The sequence below is a fragment of the Sturnira hondurensis genome, unplaced genomic scaffold, assembly GCF_014824575.4.
Source record: "Sturnira hondurensis isolate 20B ecotype Veracruz unplaced genomic scaffold, ASM1482457v3 Scaffold0014745, whole genome shotgun sequence".
In the NCBI taxonomy this organism is placed as follows: domain Eukaryota; kingdom Metazoa; phylum Chordata; class Mammalia; order Chiroptera; family Phyllostomidae; genus Sturnira; species Sturnira hondurensis.
This window is the reverse complement of record NW_028087376.1, coordinates 827,265-847,628: the sequence shown is the minus strand read 5'-3', so window position 1 is coordinate 847,628 and position 20,364 is coordinate 827,265. Positions and strand designations below refer to the sequence as shown.

The 20,364-nt window shown below is 39.1% G+C and overlaps 1 non-coding gene across 1 annotated transcript; it reads right to left on the bottom strand.

Moving 5' to 3' along the window:
* Window positions 1-19,818: 19,818 nt before the first annotated feature.
* On the bottom strand, window positions 19,819-19,925 carry LOC118999283 (U6 spliceosomal RNA). The gene has a single exon (XR_005069074.1). It is a non-coding gene; the product is annotated as a U6 spliceosomal RNA (small nuclear RNA).
* Between the last annotated feature and the right edge of the window lie 439 nt (window positions 19,926-20,364).

Below are 20,364 nucleotides of genomic sequence, written 5' to 3'. Positions count from 1 at the left end.
TTGTTGTCCTTATTTTGATTGTGTGAGGTGTCTACCTAGGCCTCCATCTTGCCTGGAAGTCCCAGTGTATTAGTTCTGAATAATGAAGTATATCTCATGTAAGCTCAGAAAAAAAGCATTACATACTTTCTACATTTAAAATTTAAAGGTCATAAGTTAAGCCAAGATTTCTCAGTCTTAGCACTACTAACATTTGGGCTGCATAATTCTCTTTTGAGGGGTAGGGGTGGGGAAGTGCTGTCCTGTGTATTTCAGGATTGCTAGCAATATTGCTGGCTTCTCCACACTAGAAGCCAGTAGTGCCTATGCCTGGAGCATAACCAGCAAAAATGTCTTCAGACATTGCTTGCTAATGTCCCCTGGGGAGGTGGGCAGAATTGCCCCATGAAAACCACACACACACATATTAGATAGTTATCAGGGTGTACAGGTACATAAGATTACACAAAAATCATAATACATCTAAAATACTTTACAAAAATGTGAAATAAAACTTTGTTGCAGTCAGTATCAAGGATAATCAGAAGGGACATTAATGATTTCTCAATTACAATTCATGCTCCAAGGTTTTTTTGTGTGTGTGCAAATTTGCTTTAAGTATCACTATGTTAATTATAAAAGCACCCATCATTAAAATTAAACAAAATGCAGTATTCAAAAAATGTTTGTTGAGCAAATTGAATGAGCCGAATGCTATTCCAAGGGTTTGGGCTGAAGTCAAGAAGTGAAGCAAATGGGTTGTTGCTGTTCTAGCAAGGCTTAGAGACAGTCACACAAGCAAATATGCAATGAACAGTTGTGATGTGAGCTCTGAAGACAAGGTTGGTGGTGGGGACACTTCTCCACAGAAGTGAGATATGATGTGGTGCTGGGTATTCTTATTCGTTATGCTGGGAAAAAGTTTGCAGCAAAAATGCTTGCAGCAAAGTTGCTTATGGCAAAAATACTGGACACATTATAATATGTATGCTACATGTGTCACATGTTAACATGTTCATATCATTTAAGTCAGTGCTGGTGCTCATAGAAGTTCAACAGAGTATTGGGATAGGTAGTTGAAATCAAGGTACAGGTGACCTCAGCTACTCATGGAGGCAGACAATCTCACAAATTCAGGTAAGGTGAAGAAAGACTGTGGGTCAGGTTCAAGTATCAATCCACAGCTGGAAAAAGAGGAAGGAAAAGTGGAGCAAGTAAAACAAATAATATACAGCAAAATTAAAGATAAAACCTAATGCTTTATAATAAGGATTGTAGTTGAAATATACACATGTATACATATGTACAGGCATATATACACACATACAAGATTTTATTTTTTAGAAGATTCATTTATTTTTAGACAGAGGGAAGGGTGGGAGAAAGAGGGAGAGAAACATCAATGTGTGGTTGCCTCCTGTACGCCCCCTACTGGGGACCTGGCCTGCAACCCAGGCATGTGCCCTGGCTGGGAATTGAACCAGCAGTCTTGTGGTTCACAGGCCAGTGTTCAATCCACTGAGCCACATCAGCCAGGGCCACACATACAAGATTTTAAATAACAGTTTTGTTTGGTAAAAACCTTACAAAAAGAGATCTTGTGATTTTTAATTTTTGAGCATAAATTGTCTTCATCAGTAAGATAAGTGGAAATCATTTATATGATGGCTCATAAATATGAAATACAGGGGTACAGTTATATTTATAGGCTGTCTATGCTGAACCCAAATTCCATGGAACACATGTCATGGCAAAGATGAAAACGCTTCTTGATAGTAAGTTATTTCTCATTCTTGCGGGAAGCCCAACGCAAGTGAGGGACTGGGTTGTTGAGAAAGGTTCTGGTTCACCCAACAAGTCTGACGGAAACTCCATGGTCTGGAACACTTGGAGTCTGGTCACCATGGTGGGGCAGGAAGAGCCAGGAGGATAACATCGTGCCGTTGTACTAGTCATTTCACTGGACACGTGACCACATGGTATTATTGCCTAATTGTATCAGGGAGAAAGTTCAATATTTGGAGAATATTAGTATGTCTGCTAAATGTACCAAGTTATATATTTATAGAAGTGTTTATACACTTTACAACAGGGTTTGTGTCTAGTACAATGGTGTCTGTGATGGAAACAGAAAGAGAGACCAGAATGGTCATCAACATAGACTTGCTTAAATATGGTTAAATGCAGCCCTAGGGTGGCATACTCAGGAGTGGCAGACACACTGTGGCCACTCTGGTGCTCATTTGGGAAGAGATGCAAGGTAGTATTGTTCAGGACAAAAAAGGAACTTTCATTGTGTAAAGCCTCTGCTGATGAGATTAGGAATTGGGAGTCAAAAGAGATACATATTTTTTTTACTTGATAGCCATCTTTACTGTTTGGATTACTTTTGAATTTTTCATTTTTACATATGCATTGAATCAGACATTACTGAATTAATAGGTTAAAAATATAATCGTTGTATTTTGACTATTCAGAAGAGAGGCATATATGAATGTAAAAACATCACCAGAGCCCATTCAGAAGGCATAGTGTGTGTGTATGTGTATATATATATAAAGAATCTTTAGAAGCAATACAAGCTTAGAACAATTTTAACTTGTTCTCTTTTTTGAGGCTAAAACTGTTCAATGAGCTCAAACTCTGACTGGTATTTTGACCATCAATTATCACCGTGTATTTATAGATATGTTCTTTCTCAGCAATTTTGGAAGGTTAAAGCAAATGTATATAATCAGTCTATTATTTGCCAGGAGATGGAGTGCCATTGAGGCTTGTGTAATCAAAGGAAAATGGTTCCAAAGATAACTTTGGCACTGGCTGGTGTTAAAATGCTGAAAGAGCCTTTCAAATATAAGATAAATATGTGTGTTTACTTTCAAATCTAGTCAGATTTGGACTAAAAAAATACCACCCTCCATGTATGAGTGTGATTTTGCTGGCGCATAGTCACAGAGTGTATTGCAGGAATTACATTTTGTAGAGTGATGGGTTTGGCTGGAGCCATCTTACACAGCCTGGGGCACTTTGAAGTAACTCTGAGCCTTAAGTGATGCTTCCTCTGGTCACAAGTTTTCCTCTTTCACCTGATTAATACTTATAGTTCAGATAGAAAGTGAGTAACATTCTCAGGGGCACCTTCTCTGACCCCAAGACTGGGTTTGGTCCCCTAAGTGGACAATGTAAAAAAATGTTTTACAGTTTCCCTTTGCTCTGCTGATGACACCATGTAGTTAAAGATTTGTGTTTGACATGACTTGTCCTGCCTTACTTGACTGTAAGCTCGAAATCTGTTTTGTTTACCACTGAAAACATTTCTGATCACAGTGGCTGAAATGTAGGAGGTTTCAAAGATGTCTATTGAGTGAATGCACGAGGCAAAAGTAAGCATCTGTGTGTGCGTGTGTGTGTGTGTGTGTGTGTGTGTGTGTGTTCTGTCCAGAGTGGTCTATGAGAAAAGGCTGAGGATACTGCAGGAAGAATAGTGAGTCATGTCTTCCCCTCTCCTGTGCAAAGAGCTCAAAGAGAATGATGTAGTGTGTGGAGCTTGCTCCGAACCCTCCTACAGGATTTGGAGAGCCAAGGCAAGCCCTGCACTGTCCTGTCCTGGTCCAAGTGTGGCCTGATTTTTGAAATCATACCTGCTACTGGACTGTTGTATCTATCAGGCTGTCCTGGTTGGGGGTGGGAATGGAGAATTTTCCTAAAGAGAAATAGAGTCTGTGGGGCTTTGAAAACTTTGTTTTAATCTAAGCAGAAGCAGAACATTCAGTAATACGGGGATAGTTGATTAGAATTAGCAATGGGGGTCATTTCTGGGGACACATTTAGAAGTGTTGGTTATTTTTTCTCCTCCTGAAAACAGTCCTATTTCCTTTGCTAGACTAATTTCTTCTAGACTTCCTTAAACCATCAGTGGAGTTTGTTCCTCATACTCAGCGTTTCTCCCAGTAGCAAACTGAGGAATTAAGGACAAGGTTGTGCAGTGAGGGTGCAGTGCTCCTCTGGAAGGTCTGTGGTCCTGGAGCTCCCAGCTGGCTCTCGTCAAGGTCAAGGTCAAGGTCATCAGAGAAGAAAGGCAGCACAGTAAACAGATGGCCTCAGGGCTGATGATGAAGGAGGTGGGTCCCTGTGGGGAGGGCCACAAAGGGAGTGTAGACAACAGATAGCACAGGGACTGCACAGATGTTGGGGGATGAGAGAAGACTTTTGGAATTATATAGTGTGTGTGGAGGCTACATTGAAAAGTTGCATCATGCTGAGTGAAATAAGCCAGGTGTTGAAGGACAAATACCATATGATCTCACCTCTAACAGGAAGCTAAACAACAAAACAAACAAGCAAGCAAAATATAACCAAAGACACTGAAATAGAGAACAGGCTGACAGTGACCAGAGGGGAGAGGGGAGGGAATTTCAGGGGAAATAAGGGAGGGATTTAGAGGAACCTATATAAAGGATACATGGACAACAACTGAGAAGGGTGGAAATGGGAGGGAGGGGGGAGGATGGGGGGTGGGATGGGATGGGAATAATAGACAGAAAACTGTACCTGAAAAATAATTAAATAAAAAAAATTGGGGAAAAAAAATAAAACCAATTACCAATTGTTCCACTTACCAAAAAAAAAGAAAGAAAAGTTGCATCAGCCTATGTCCTCAAGCTGTGTCCTGGATAAGGAGTTTGAATACCATTGTGCAACTAAAGAGGAATCACCTGTAGTTCCTGAGATGCTGAATTTTCTTATCTGTCTAAATTTCAGAAAGAGAACTCCAGTCATTGTGGGGAAAGGGAAGGACCTGCACTGAAGTCATTAAAACTTAAGGACAAGAAATAGTAGTCTCTAAAAAGGAGAGATTCTGATTTTCTTATATTCTGTTTTTGTACTGTAAGTTGATTTTTACTATAGAAAAGTATTTTTATTAAAATTATTGAAAACTTAACAATTTAGAAGGCATATCAGAGTTGGGGAAGGATATGTCACAGATATCAAGATTTTACTAACGGATGCCTGTTTCGTGACAATAGAAAGCAGAAAATTAGAAACACAGTTTGCACCAGCTTAGGACTGATAAAAAAGAAACAGCCACGCATTTCATCTATCAGTCTGTTTTCTCCTCCTGAAAACAGCAGAGTTGAGTCAACTGGAATTCTGAAAAGAGATATATCTGTACAGTTAAAGAATGAGGCTTTATTGTATCACTGGAGGATGTGTATATGTGTGTCTTACAACATGTTTGTATACACAACACACTTATGCATATGCAATGTGCACATTTTATCTACTGTCTCCATCAAATTATTTTCTCACCAGAGATTTAAAAAATCTTAATACTGTAGTGATGTTAATTTTATTTTCTGATGGGACTTCTTTTCTCAATAATCTCTGTGCAAGAATTAAATGCTGGATCAGCAAACTTCTGTAGTATTCAGTCTATCTGCTATTATACAAGATTATGCCATTTCTGTTCAGTGGTTCCCAGAGGCTTACAGAATAGGTTAACCTTGTCCTAAACGTGGATTAATTTCTTTACTATTTCGCAGCCTTGGTTAACCTCTTTAGTGTGAAATCTGATTAGTCCACCTAATATTTTTATATGTTATAAATATCAAGAAAATGAACTCCTAGAAAATGCTAATTCCCTTGACATATTTCAGGAAGTATAACAATGGATATGTGATATTAATTTTTTGCCATAATTTTTATTTTTATCTCCAAATATATTTGATACATATATGCATATTTGTGTAATTGCTGATGACATTTAGGAAAGATTATTTCATGTTGCTGTAGAAGAACTTCTATGAATCACGGAAATAAGGGAATGACTGAAAACCCGGCAGAGCCTTTTGTTCAGTGCACCCTGTTAAATACTCGGCATATTTTATTTGGACTGTGCTTCCTCCACATATAATTCCCTAAAAATATGAGAAAATAGGCACATCAGAAGCAGTCCTAACGTGTGGTCAGGATTGTTGGAAGCATGGGGATGGTTGGAGAGTTAAGCAGCTGACAGGTATTTCTATAAGGAGAAGGTGTTCAGGGATGGTGTCCGAGTCACACAGGCCAGGTGGACAGAACCGTGATTCCTCCACTGCACAACTGGAGTCCCCTTCTCTGGGTTGTTCTGCTGCCTGTGTGGGCCATTTATCCTCATGTGCTGCTTTACCATCCACCACCATTAATTTATTAAACGTGCTGTTTACAAAGTTAATAGACTTAACTGTAGGATAAAGGATTTTTTGCAGTTTTTTAAATGTTTTTTTTTTATGTTTTACAGTTGTTCCAATTATTTCTTCCTTTGCCCTCTCTATAGCCAGCCTGCCCCCACTTCCATAGTCAATCCCCACCCTGTTGATCATGTCCATGGGTCCTTCATATATGTTCCTTGACTAACTCCTTCACTTTTTTGAATTCACAAAAGAAACAATTAAATTTAAAATCCATTTAACTAGTTTTTGAAACACTGAAAGGTGTTTTTTACTACTTATATAACATTTTATAGTTGTATTTTAATTCAAGAAACTATAATAATGTCTCCAAATCTCACCAGCTAGATAAACCCAAGAATCATGCTTTCAAGGTGGCCTCACCTTCAACTTTTACCAACAGGGTGTAGGATATTATAAAGCATTTTAGTTATTGCCTTTCTGGAATGAAAAAAAATGGTGTCTCATTGTTATTTAATTTGTACCAATATAAATAATGTTCTGTAGTCTTTTTTTTAAAAGATATAATTTTTTTAAAAGATTTTATTTGTTTATTTATCTTTAGAGCGGAAGGAGAGAGGGAGAGAAACATCAATGTATGGTTGCCTTTTGTGCGTCCCCTGCTGGTAGTTAGCCTGCAAGGAACTGGCCTGCAACCCAGGCATGTGCCCTGCCTGGGAATCGAACCGCGATCGTCTGGTTCGCAGGCCCGCGCTCAATCCACTGAGCTACGCCAGCCAGGGCTAATGTTCTGTAGTCTTACTGGCCAGGGCCAAAAATACTTATGGCATCTAATTTATGTTTAAATGTTTTTAAATTTAGTACTGGATAGAGCTATACAAGGTCTGTCTTGAAAAAGTCCACCCATTGTTAATATAGCAAAAACAGTTTACAAGACATCAATGTAACCTGGTAGCCAAGGAGAGTGGACTGGAATGCGCATGTGTGAACTTCACTGTACTAGTCAGTAGGGGCGGTAGAGACCATTGAGTGAGCATGTATACCGTGTGGCTTCACATTCAAAATGACTGAGGGAATAGAGCAACAAATCTGCATCAAATTTTGCATTAAGCTTGAACATTCCCCTGCAGAAACTATTCAGATGATTCAGAAGGTCACAGCTGTGGGCTACTGGTGATTGGCAGCTTCATCAAAACAACATGCCTGCTCATGTGTGGAGTCTCATGTAGAATTTTTTTCGAAACATCAAATCACTAGGTGACTCAGCCCCTCTACAGCCCAGATTTGACGCCCTGCAACTTCTGGCTTTTTCCAAAACTAAAATCACCTTTGAAAGGGAAGAAATTTCAGACCATCAGTGAGATACAGGAAAATATGACTGTACAAGGTCCCAAGACGCCCACTGAGGCATCATTGTCCTATGTACAATGTTTCTTATACGTTGTATCTTCAGTAAGTGTCTCTGTTTTTCATACTACGTGGCTGGATACCTTCTGGACACACCTCATATAATACATGCAATTCTCAGGATATGAAATAATTTAAATCTTGTAAATATACGTAATACCCCTATTTTGCCATGTACAGTGCACACTTTTTTGCCCAAATTTTTGAGTAAAAAATAAGGATGCATATCATGTGTGAGTATAATGATATGAGAATCCCATGTATAATGCACACAAAATTGTGGGTGGACATTATACATGGCAAAATATAGTAATTAAACTTTAATAGCTTACTGCTTATAATAATTTGAAAAATCTGAGAAAACATGACTCAGTATCAGTCATTTATATTACTCATCGAAACATGTTTTAGATTTCTTATCAAGCAGGAGAATGAAGTAATAGGCTGCCCATCTCTTATGAACTAGACCAATGTTCTCACAGTGGAGGCCTCTGACGAGCTGCGGTAGAGGCATCAGGGAATTTGTTAGAAATGCAACATTTGAGGCCCTGCCAAAACCTACTAGTCAGAATCTTGGGGTGGCAGCTCACTGTCTGTGTTTTAACAGGTGATTATGGTGAGCCATGTTGACGCTTTGAGAAAAACCCGACTAGATCAACCATGAGGAGCCTCACAGGAGATGCTGCCTGATTACTGTCTCTCAGCCCTGCAGCATGTTGCTGTGCACATTTTCCAGTAAGAACTCTCACCACCCCCAAGTTCCATTTATTTGTCTTTATTCTTTAATCTTTCCCAGATAATAGCTTCACTAATGTATTGCTACATGTGGAGAATCTATTAACTTTTAAGATAAAAAGTTCATTTGCTAAATTTTCCCCATATGTTCAAACTCATAAAGTGCTTGCTCTGATTGCTATGTATAAACAAGAAGCATATCAGTCAAGTTGGCATAACTTTCAGAATACCTTTGTGGTTGCATATTAGCACAGTTTTGAATGTGTGCTGTTGAAACTGAAAATCATCCATACTAGAAGCCATTATAAAAGCCACGGTGTATGACAATTTTTCAGATTAAAAAATCTCAAAGAAGAGCATATTTATTTCTCAAGGCAGTAAGTACAATCAAAGTTTACCAGCACTGTTAATATTAAAACTGTATGTAGATATCTTCATGCGCATTATTTTCATCAATCCTTATAAGAGCTCTATTATTTTTATTCTATGTATAAGTCAGCTGAAATATACATATAAAAATGAATTGGGTAGACATTCAAAATTTTAAATCTGTACAATTGGGACTATTTGATTAAGTTCTACTCATCAGAACAGATTTTTTAAAAAATTTTTTAAAAATATTTTATTTATTTATCTTTAGAAGAGAAGGGAAGGAGAAAGGGAGAGAATATCAATGTTGGTTGCTTCTCATTGGCCCCTGATAGGAACTGGCCCCTCCTGGGTACTGGCCCACAACCCAGGCATGTGCCCTGACTGGGAATCGAACTTCGATCCTTTGGTTTGCAGGCCCGCGCTCAATCCGCTGAGCTACAGCAGCCAGGGCAGAACGGATTTTAAATAGACTTTAGATTTGTTTAAGAGCTTTTAGTGAAATCAAATCTATTAAAAATCTTTGTTTATTATATATAAATTCTCATATAATCTATGGATTTCTAATTTTTAAAAAGTTTTAAAACCTTAATTTTTCTATATGAGTAATTCTTTGAAAAGATTATTTGCGTCCTAGGGAATATAATTATGGTGCTATTTTGAGCATCTTCTAGACCAGGGAGTTTCTGGAGAATTCATAAATGTTGTTTTATTAATAGTGCATTTGAGTCTAACTTACTATTTTCTAACCATTGAGGGTTTGTGAATTCATGGCTTCAAAGAATGGTACAGTTTGAAAGGGCACTGAGGAATAGGAAAGTGGAGCTCATCTTTCCATAAATACATTCTGTCTAGTCAGAATTTAGGAACAATGTACAAGCACAGCACCTATTTTTAGAGCTAAACTTATAAAGAACTATGTTTACTTTTGCTGAAGAGTCTGTTCAGAAGACAATGCAAATAAAATTGTAAGCACTCGTTCTCTCATTTGCAAAGAGTAACAAAACGGGTTTTTTTTCAAGCGGATATATTTAGCAAAAACAACTTAATAGAGGATGGTACTTATATCAACTATTGGATTTCCTTCATAATTAGAAAATTGAGATATTTTAAATACAAATAAACTTCAGAAATCTAGGCTTCTGTAAACAATTATTGAACAGAGAGAAAACCTAAGATACGTGAATCATCCTTTATGGAAAACTTAATTAACTTGTGCACTTTAGTATCCTAATGACAGAAAATGAGATCAGTCTTAATGATTCCACGGGAGTGATGGACATAGCCCAATGATCCTGGACTGATGTGACCTTGCTTTCCCTGGAGGAAAGATATGCTCAATTTTGTTTTTAAAATTATATTCCATTATGTTCAGGAGAACATTCTTGATTGGAAATGTAGTGTGGGATAAGTTATGTGTGAAGTTCTTGGGCAATCAAATTTATAATTTTTTGTCTACTCAGAATTGACCTCCATCCTGGTTTTGGGTGTGGGTTGTGGGTTGACCACAACCTGGCTGTGGGTTGACTGGAGAGAAGCAGAGGGCTTCCTGCCTTCTTGACTCCCTGGCAACCAGTGTGTGCATGTGCACCTGAGATTCAGCTGTTTACTCGTTCCCCACTCAGGCCAGGTGTTGGTGAGTCAAAGACCGAGAGACCTGGTCCTAGCTCTTGGCTCCTCAGGGCTGCCTCGGCTTCTGTGCAATTTCTAACCCAAGTCCTGGAGAATCCCATGAATTGGCCTTATCTTTCTGCTATATTTCCTTCTTGCTTATAGTGACCAGTATCAGTTTCTTTTGCTGCAGCTAAGATCCCTTAGTATGAAAAATATTTTTTCATATATTTCTTAAGGGTTTATTACAGATGTTGCTGATGCTGCAGTTTTATTTACTAAGAAAAATCACGGTTTATGCCCTCAAAAGTTTCCATCCTCAAGCAAGAGTTGAATCAGTATGGAGAGGGCTAATATGCATTGGAAACAAAAATATTATGTAGGATATTGAGACAACTAAGTAAAGTACAAGTACTTTTTCACACATGGCAGCCCTACTTTCATTGGGAAAACAACTGTGAGTGTGTGAATGTTTTGGGTTTAAAAACCTGTGTGTGGCTTTCTCAAAGCTATCAATTGGAAACTTTTTTTTTTTATTATTATGAACTGCTGTCTAAAGAACACAAATAATTTGAAAGGAAGCTTTCAGGTTAAGATCCAATGACTGACTTCTCCAATAAAAATAAAATCCATCCATCTTTTCTCCTGCCATCTCATCTGAAAACAACTTCTCATTTTAAATACTAATAATTCAAGTTTTTTGAAGTTGCTAAAATACCAGAAATTGTATTTGCCAAATGTGCTGATGACTAAGTGCCTAGGTGAGTCTTCATAACCCACCTGCTAGCATAACCTCTTACTGGAAACAAAGAAACATATATTGAGCCATTTTATTCCTTTATCACTCTAAACTTAACACAGATTTCGTTTAAAGATAAAAGGAAAACAACTCTTTGTTCCTGTACACTTTCTTTCTTTCTTTCTTTTTTTTTTTTAAGATTTCATTCATCTATCTCTAGAGGGGAAGGGAAGGAGAGAAGGAGAGAAATAACAATGTATGGCTGCCTTTAGTGAGTCCCCCGCTGGGAACTGGCCTGCAACCCAGGCATGTGCCCTGACTGGGAATCGAACTGCAATTGTGTGGTTCGCAGGCCCATGCTCAATCCACTGAGCTACACCAGCCAGAGGTCTGTTTCTGTACACTTTCATCTAAAGTAGATAAAGTTGTAACTTCTAACTTTGAATGCAGGCCCAATAGTGACACCGAAATGTGAAGGCCCAAATGGGAAGATTCCTGGCATCAAAAATTTCAAAGAAACGACTATTTCATAGTCTTTTTTAAAAAAATTAGGCTACATTTTATTTTGGATTCAAAAGTACATTGATCTTGGTCTGAGCCCCCAGCTAGATAATAGGAGGTTTTTTATTTTATTTTATTTTTTTATGGTGTTATTTTATTTTATTTATTTATTTTAATTGTTTTTTTTAACGTTTAATCCTCACTTGAGGATACATTTATTTATTTTTTTTAATATAATTTTTTATTTAATTCTTGTTCACGTACAGGTTTCTGTCTTATATTCCCAACCCTGCCCTCCCCCCGCCCCATGCTCCCCGCCTCCCTCCCCTTTCCACCCCCCACCCTTAGTTATTGTCCATGTGTCCTTTATACTTGTTCATGTGAGTCCTTCCCCTTTTCCCCTATGATTCTCTCCCCTCTCCCCTCTGGACCCTGTCAGCCTGTTCCATATTTGAGTGTCATTGGTTGTATTTTTCTTGCTTGTTTGGTTTGTTTAGAATCTTGTTAACGGTGAGATCATATGATATTTGTCTTTCACCACCTGGCTTATTTCGCTCAGCATAATGCTTTCCAGTTCCATCCATGATGTTGCAAAGGGTAGTAGTTCCTTCTTCCTTTCTGTGGCATAGAATTCCATTGTGTAAATGTACCATAGTTTTTTGATCCAGTCATTGACCGATGGGCATCTAGGTTGCTTCCAACTCTTGGCTATTGTAAATTGTGCTGCTATGAACATTGGGGTGCATAGGTTCTTTTGGATTGGTGTTTCAGGATTCTTAGGATATACTCCTAAGAGTGGAATTGCTGGGTCAAAAGGCACATCCATTTTTAGTTTTCTTAGAAAATTCCATACTGTTTTCCATAGTGGTTGTACCAGTCTGCAATCCCACCAACAGTGAACTAGGGTCCCCGTTTCCCCACAACCTCTCCAGCACTTGTTGTTTGTTTCTTTGTTTATGATAGCCATTCTGACTGGTGTTAAGTGGTATCTCATTGTGGTTTTAATTTGCATCTCTCTGATAGCTAGCGATATCGAGCATCTTTTCATGTGTCTCTGGATCCTCTGTATGTCCTCCTTGGAGAAATGTCTGTTCAAGTCCTCTGCCCATTTTTTAATCGGGTTGCTTGTCTTCTTTGAGTGGAGTCGAGTGAGTTCTTTGTATATTTTGGAGATTAAACCTTTGTCTGAGGTATCATTGGCAAATATGTTTTCCCAAACAGTTGCTTCTCTTTTTATCTTGATACTGTTTTCCTTAGCCATGCAGAAGCTTTTAATTTTGATGAGATCCCATTTGTTTATTCTTTCCTTTATATCCCTTGCTCTAGGGGACGTGTCAGTAAAAATATTGCTGCGTGGAATATCTGAGATTTTCTTGCCAATGCTCTCCTCTAGGGCTTTAATGGTTTCACGGCTTATATTTAAGTCTTTTATCCACCTTGAATTTATTTTGGTGTATGGTGTAAGTTGGTGCTCAAGTTTCATTTTTTTGCATGTAGCTGTCCAGTTCTCCCAACACCATTTGTTGAAAAGGCTGTCTTTACTCCATTTTATGTTATTACCCCCTTTGTCGAATATTAATTGACTATAGAGATTTGGGTTTATTTCCGGGCTCTCTGTTCTATTCCATTGGTCTATGTGCCTGTTTTTGTGCCAGTACCAGGCTGTTTTGATTACAGTGGCCTTGTAATACAGTTTGATATCAGGTATTGTGATCCCTCCTACTTTGTTCTTCTTTCTCAAAATTGCAGCTGCTATTCGGGGTCTCTTATGGTTCCATATAAATTTTTGAAGTGTTTGTTCTATGTCTGTGAAATACGCCATTGGCACTTTAATAGGTATTGCATTGAATCAGTAAATTTGCTTTGGGTAATATGGACATTTTGATGATGTTAATTCTTCCAATCCATGAACATGGTATATGTTTCCATTTATTTGTGTCTTCCTTGATTTCTTTCTTCAGTGTTGTGTAGTTTTGTGCATACAGGTCTTTTACCTCCTTGGTTAGGTTTATTCCCAGATATTTTATTTTTGTTTTTGCTATATCAAATGGGCTTTTTTCCTTGATTTCTGCTTCTGCTGTTTCATTGTTGGTATACAAAAGCACCTTTGACTTCTGGATATTGACTTTGTATCCCACTGTTTTGCCAAATTCGTTTATTAGGTCAAGCAGTTTTTGAGTGGAATTTATAGGATTTTCTATGTATACTATCATGTCATCTGCAAACAGTGACAGTTTTGTTTTCTCTTTTCTGATTTGGATGACTTTTATTTTCTTTTCTTGTCTGATTGCTCTGGCTAAAACTTTCAATACTATGTTGAATAGAAGTGGTGAAAGTGGACTGTTGGGAAGCGCTCTGCCTGGTTTCAGGAATTGTAACTACCCCCCATGGCTAAGGATGAGTGAGTGACCTCTGGAATGCGAGCCACAGGAGACAAAAACTTGTCTCTGGTAGCAAACACTGGCTCAGCTTACTCCCTTGCTCCCAAAGCATGGTTGCTGTCCATGACGGGTAAGACTCCTCACAGTGATGGGCAACCTAAGCCAGACAGGATCACTTGAAAGGCCATCATGGAAAGACTCGGGGCTTCAACAAAGAGGGAGCAATAGACCCTTGCCCCCTTGCTATTCTCACATAGCCCTAGTCCCCATGTCCTCTGGGAGAAGCACTTCCTGGCTCTAATCCACTTAAGCCTAAAAACCTGTGATGGGGAGGTGGTGCATCTCCTTGTCTTGTTAGAGCGGTATCTGGGATAATCAAGCATAAGAAAGAATTACTCAAAGCCCTGTGAAACCTGCTTTGCTAATAGTGTTTTCATTCATATGTTAAGGGTCTGAACAGGAAATGAGTATGTCTCCCAAAGTTTCTGCAGTCCCCTTTCCTGACAGACACTGACTCTGACTAAGCCCTCAGATTTCTTTGAAATGTTATCTACTGTTTGATCCTACTGCCCTGTATTCCTGTGTATTACAATCCAATAAAAGCCCCTGGAGGAGGGGCTTCTGGCATTTTTCTTCTGAGAAACTGTCCACCTCTCCTCCCCAAGCAGATTATGTCTTGGTAGTTTAACTTTCATCCATGGCGGACGGGGGTACTTGAGGGCAAAGTTGCCCCCACAATGGACAACCTTGTCTTGTTCCTGACCTTAGTGGAAAAGCGTTTAGTTTTTGCCCATTGAGTATGATTTTGGATATAGGTCTCTCCTGTATGGCCTTTATTATGTTGAGGAATGATCCCTGTATACCCACTTTGCTGAGTGTTTTTATTATAAATGGGTGCTATATTTTATTAAATGCTTTTTCTGTCTGTATTGATATGATCATGTGATTTTTGTCTTTGCTTTTGTTTTATGTAATGTATTACATTTACTGATTTGTGACTACTGAACCATCCTCGCATCCTTGGGATGAATCCCACTTGGTCATGGTGTACAATCTTTTATTGTATTGTGGGATGCAGTTTGCCAATATTTTGTTGAGGATTTTAGCGTCTACATTTATCAGTGATATTGGCTTGAAGTTCTCTTTCTTTCTTATGACTTTATCTGGCTTTGGGATTAGGATGATGCTGGCTTCTTCAAAAGAGTTTGAGAGTCTTCCATCATTTTGGATTTTTTGGAATAGTCTGTGAAGGATAGGGGTTAGCTCTTCCTTAAATGCTTTGTAGAATTCTCCTGTGAAACCATCTGGATCAGGGCTTTTGTGTGTCAGGAGTTTTTAAATTACTGCTTCAATTGCATCTGCTGTTACTGGTCTGTTTAGGCTTTCTGCTTCTTCTTCATTGAGTTTTGGAAGATTATATTTTTCTATATTTGTCCATTTCACCTAGGTTTTCAAATTTCTTGGCATACAGTTCTTCATAGTACTTTCTTACAATCCTTTCTATTTCTGTGCTGTCAGTTGTAATCTCTCCTCTTTCATTTCTGATTGTGTTTATCTGGGTCCTCTCTCTTCTTGATGAGCCTGCTTAAAGGCTTGTCAATTTTGTTTATCTTTTCAAAAACCCAGCTCCTGGATTGATTGATCCTTAGAATTGTGCTTTTAGTCTCTATGTCATTTAATTCTGCTCTGATCTTGGTTATTTCCTTCCTTCTACTTGCTCTGGGCTGTCTTTGTTGTTCAAGTTCTTGTAGGCATAGGGTTAGGTTGTTTGTTTGAAATGTTTCTATCTTTTTTAGGTAGGCGTGTATTGCTGTGAACATCCCTCTCAGGACTACCTTCGCTGTGTCCCATAAGTTTTGGGTTGTCCCGAGTTCATCTTCATTTGTTTCCAGAAACTTTTTGATTTCTTCCCTAGTCTCATTCTTGACCCATTTGTTGTTTAATAGCATGCCATTCAATCTCCATGATTTTGGGTGCTTTGTTTTTTTTCCTTTGGGGTTGGTTTCTAGTTTCAGTCCCTTGTGGTCAGAGAAAATGCTTGGGATGATTTTAATTTTCCTGAATTTGTTGAGTCTCGTTTTGTGTCCTATCATGTGGTCTATCTTTGAAAATGTTCCATGTGCATTTGACAAGAATGTGTATTTAGCTTCATTGGGATGAAGGGCTCTATATGTATCAGTTAAGTGCATTCATCTAGGGCATTGTTCAATGCCACAACATCTTTGTTGATATTTTGTTTGGAAGATCTGTCCATTTTTTACAGTGGGGTGTTAAAATCCTCTACTATAATTGTGTTGCTGTCAATATCTTTCTTGAAGTCCTCTAAGATTTTCTTTATCTATTTGGGTGTTCCTATGTTGGGTGCATATATATTTACAATGTTTATGTCTTCTTAGTGGATTCTTCCCTTGAGTAATATGAAGTGACCTTCTGGGTCTCTTTTTATGGCCCTTTTTTGAAGTGTATTTTGTCTTACATGAGTATTGCTACCCCAGCTTTATTTTCTTGTTTGTTTGCTTGGAAAATTTGTTCCCAGCCCTTCAGTTTTAGTCTGTGTGGGTCTTTTGTCCTGAGGTGGGTCTCTTGTAGGCAACATATGTGTGGGTCATGTTTTCTTATTTATTCAGTTATTCTATGTCTTTTGATTGGAGCATTTAATCCATTTGTGTTTAAGGTTATTATTGATAGGTACTTATTCATTGCTATTTTTGTACCTGTGTTCCTCTGTGTCTCTCTCTTTTCCTTCCTTTCCTTAAAGGAGTCCTTTTATCATCTCTTGCAGAGCTGGTTTGGTGGAGGTGTATTCTTTTAGGCTTCTTTTGTCTTGGAAGCTCTTTATTTGGTCTTTTGTCTTGATTGAGAGCTTTGCTGGGTAAAGTAGCCTTGGTTGTAGGCCTCTGTTTCTCATTACTTGGAATATTTCTTGCCATTCTCTTCTCGGTTGGAGTGTTTCCATTGAGACGTTAGCAGCCAACCTTATTGGGGCTCCCTTGTGTGCTACTTCCTTTGTCTCCCTTGCTGCCTTTAAGATTCTCTGTTTGTCTTTGAAACTTGCCATTTTAATGATGATGTGTCTTGAAGTGGGCCTCCTTGGGTTCTTCTTGAGTGGGACCCTCTGTGTTTTCTGGATTTGTGTGACTTTTTCTCTCATCAAATTAGTGAAATTTTTCATCATTACTTTTTCAAATAGGTTTTCTGTCCCTTGCTCTTCTTCTCCTTCTGGTATCCCTATTACTCCGATATTAGTACATTTCATATTGTCTTGCATTTCTCTTAATCCCTCTTCATTCTTTCTGAGCCTCTTTTCCCTTTCTTGCTCTTTCTAGGAGTTTTTTTCTACTTTTTCCTCCAACTCACTGATCTGATCTTCTGCCTCATCGATCCTGCTTTTCATTCCTTCTACTGTGTTCTTCAGTTCAGAAATTATATTCTTCATTTTCTCTTGGCCCTTGTTGGTAGTTTCTATTTCATTTTTCATGTTGATATAGCTTACAGTGAGTTAATTGTAGTTCCCCTGTAGTTTCTAGTAGCTCAGGGTGAGCTCTCTGAACTTCCTAATAACCAGTGCTTTGTTTTTTTTAAAATATATTTTATTGATTATACCATTACAATTGTTCTATTCCCCCCCTTCATTCCCTTCTACCCGCACACTCCCTCCCCCACCTTTCTCCCCCCCTTAGTTTATAACCACGTGTCTCAAGTTCTTTAGATTCTATATTTCCCCCACTATCCTTGCCCTCCCCCCATCTATTTTCTACCTACCGTCTATGCTATTTTCTGTACCTTCTCCCCCCTTCTCCTCCTCCCACTCCCCTGTTGCTAACCCTCCATGTGTTCTTCATTTCTATGGTTCCACTCCTGATCTAGCTGTCCTCTTGGTTTGCTTTTGTTTTAGGTGTGGTTGTTAATAAGTGTGAGTTTGCTATCCTTCCACTGTTCATATTTTTCATCTTCTTTTTCTTAGATAAGTCCCATTAGCATTTCATATGATAAGGGCTTGGTGATGATGAACTCCTTGAACTTGACCTTATCTGAGAAGCACTTTGTCCTTCCATTCTAAATGAAAGCTTTGCCGGATAAAGCAATCTTGGCTGTAGGTCTTTGGATTTCATGACTTGGAATACTTCTTTCCAGCCCCTTCTTGCCTGGAAGGTCTCTTTTGAGAAATCCGCTGACAGTCTGATGGGTACTCCTTTGTAGGTGACTGTCCCCTTATCTCTTGCTGCTTATCTCTCCTTCATTTTAGTCTTGGCTAATGTAATTCTGATGTGCCTTGGTGTATTCCTTCTTGGGTCAAACTTCTTTGGGACTCTCTGAGCTTCCTGGATTTCCTGGAATTGTATTTCCTTTGCCAGACTGGGGAAGTTCTCCTTTATTATTTGTTCAAATAGGTTTTCCACTCATGGCTGTTTCTATCCCCCTTCTGGTACCCCTATAATCCGGATGTTGGTACGTTTAAAGATGTCCAGGAGGTTCCTAAGCCTCTCCTCATTTTTTTGAATTCTCATTTCTTCATTCCTTTCTGGTTGGATGTCTTATTCTTCTTTCTGGTCCACTCCATTGATTTGAGTCCCAGTTTCCTTTCCATTGCTATTGGTATCCTGGACATCTCCCTTCATTTCAATTAGTTTAGCCTTCATATGTTCCTCTAATTTGTGACTAAAATCAACCAGTTCTGTGAGCATCCTGATAAACAGTGTCTTGAACTGTGCTTCTGAGAGGCTGGCAATCTGTTGGTCTCTGAGAGTTATGGGCTCTGGGACTTTGAGTTCTTCTTGCACCATCTTTTGGGCTGTTCGTGCCTGTTCTGTAGCAGGATCGGAGCCCTAGGTGTTCACCAGAGCAGGGCAACTCAGTCGCTGGGTTGTTGTGATGGTGTATGTGGGGGCGGGGTCAACGAGGATCAATGGTTTCCCATCTGCCGCCTCCCACCGCGGCCCCCACAGGTGCGGCAGCTGCCACCGTCACTGGGGCCCACGCATTTCATCCCACTGCACGCCAGTGTGCCACTGCCATCAGCCCTCAACCCCTGGGGCCTGCATGGTCCATCTCACTGTGCTTGAATGTGTGACCGCAGTCAGTCTGCCCCGCACCCTGACTGGGTCCGGGCCACTTGTGCGCCTAGGTTGGGGGATCTGTCCTGCCCGACCCTGCTCCGCTGCTGGCTCTGCCCCTCTTACCGTCCAGATTGAACAGTTAGTTGTAGTCGGACTTCCATTTAATTCAGTTTTCTGTTCTTTGGCTGTGTCTTTGTTGTCCAAACCTTTGTTGTATTCAAACTTGGTTGTGGGAGAAGGCACAGTGTTTCCACCTATGCCTCCATCCTGGCAGAAGTCCCTAACCAGTGGTTTGAATTCAATATCTGATAGTTGACTTTCCTCTTTTTCATGTAGCATCCTTTCTGAGGCTTCCTCCTTTCCTTCCATTTGGGGATTGTTTCTCTGTCTTCCCATTGTTTTTGAGACTCTTCTTGTTATCTTCAGCCTCTTAAATTGATTTATTCTGCTTCCTGGGTTCATGGTGTGAACTTCTGTGTTAGAATACCTGTTAGATTTAGTGATGTGGTCTCCTTGATCTTCCCAGCTCACTGGTCTTGGGCTGTCCTTTAAGTTGGCTTTGTGTTTGTCTTTGGGTTTTGGTTGTTTTTCCATCTTTGTTTTGTGGGTCCTTCCCACCAGCTGGTGAACTGATGATCCCTCTGTCCACCACCTGTTATAATTTTTTGTGCTGGTGAGGGCAGGTTGTGTTGAAACTGGTTTTTATGTGTGTACATGTTTTAGGACTCTCTTTTTCTCTTGTTCAGTTGTTTGTAGTGGGTAGTTTCTCCACTATTTAGTTGTATTTCCAGATAGGTCCTGGATTGAGGTTTGTATGGTTTCCACTCCCTCCTTCACCTTCTTCCGTTGTTATCTGTTGGTGGTTCCTTTGTTGTTTGGTTTCCCCTTCCAGTGGGTGTGTCATCCTTGCACAGGGGCCATGCTAATCTTCTTTGTATCATTTCAATTTTAGTACATGTGCTGCTGAAGCAAGCACTATTTCAAATTCTTTCATAGTCATTCAGTAGGGGAATAATGTAGGAGCTTTTTGAATCTGATAGCACTTAATCTATAACTGAATCTGGGTATATGTATTCTTTTCTTCCCTAGCATAACGTATTTTATACCTTAATAAAAATACTTTTGTCTTCAAAAATGTTATCCAGGAATAGAAAATAGACAATAGGATACAAGAGTATAAAGATATCTTTAAAAGACTATTTTCTATAATGCAAAAACACCACTGAATTGGAGGCTGATGGAACCCAAATTCAAATCTGTTGTATAATGCCAATTACTTGGAACTAATATCTGGTATAACACTTACTGTCTTCTATACCCACGTAGAGACTGAGTCACTGTGAAAAGGCAAAGGGACATTTGGAGTAGGAGATGGCTTGTTTTCCACAATATTTCTGCACTGATTCGGGCAGTGT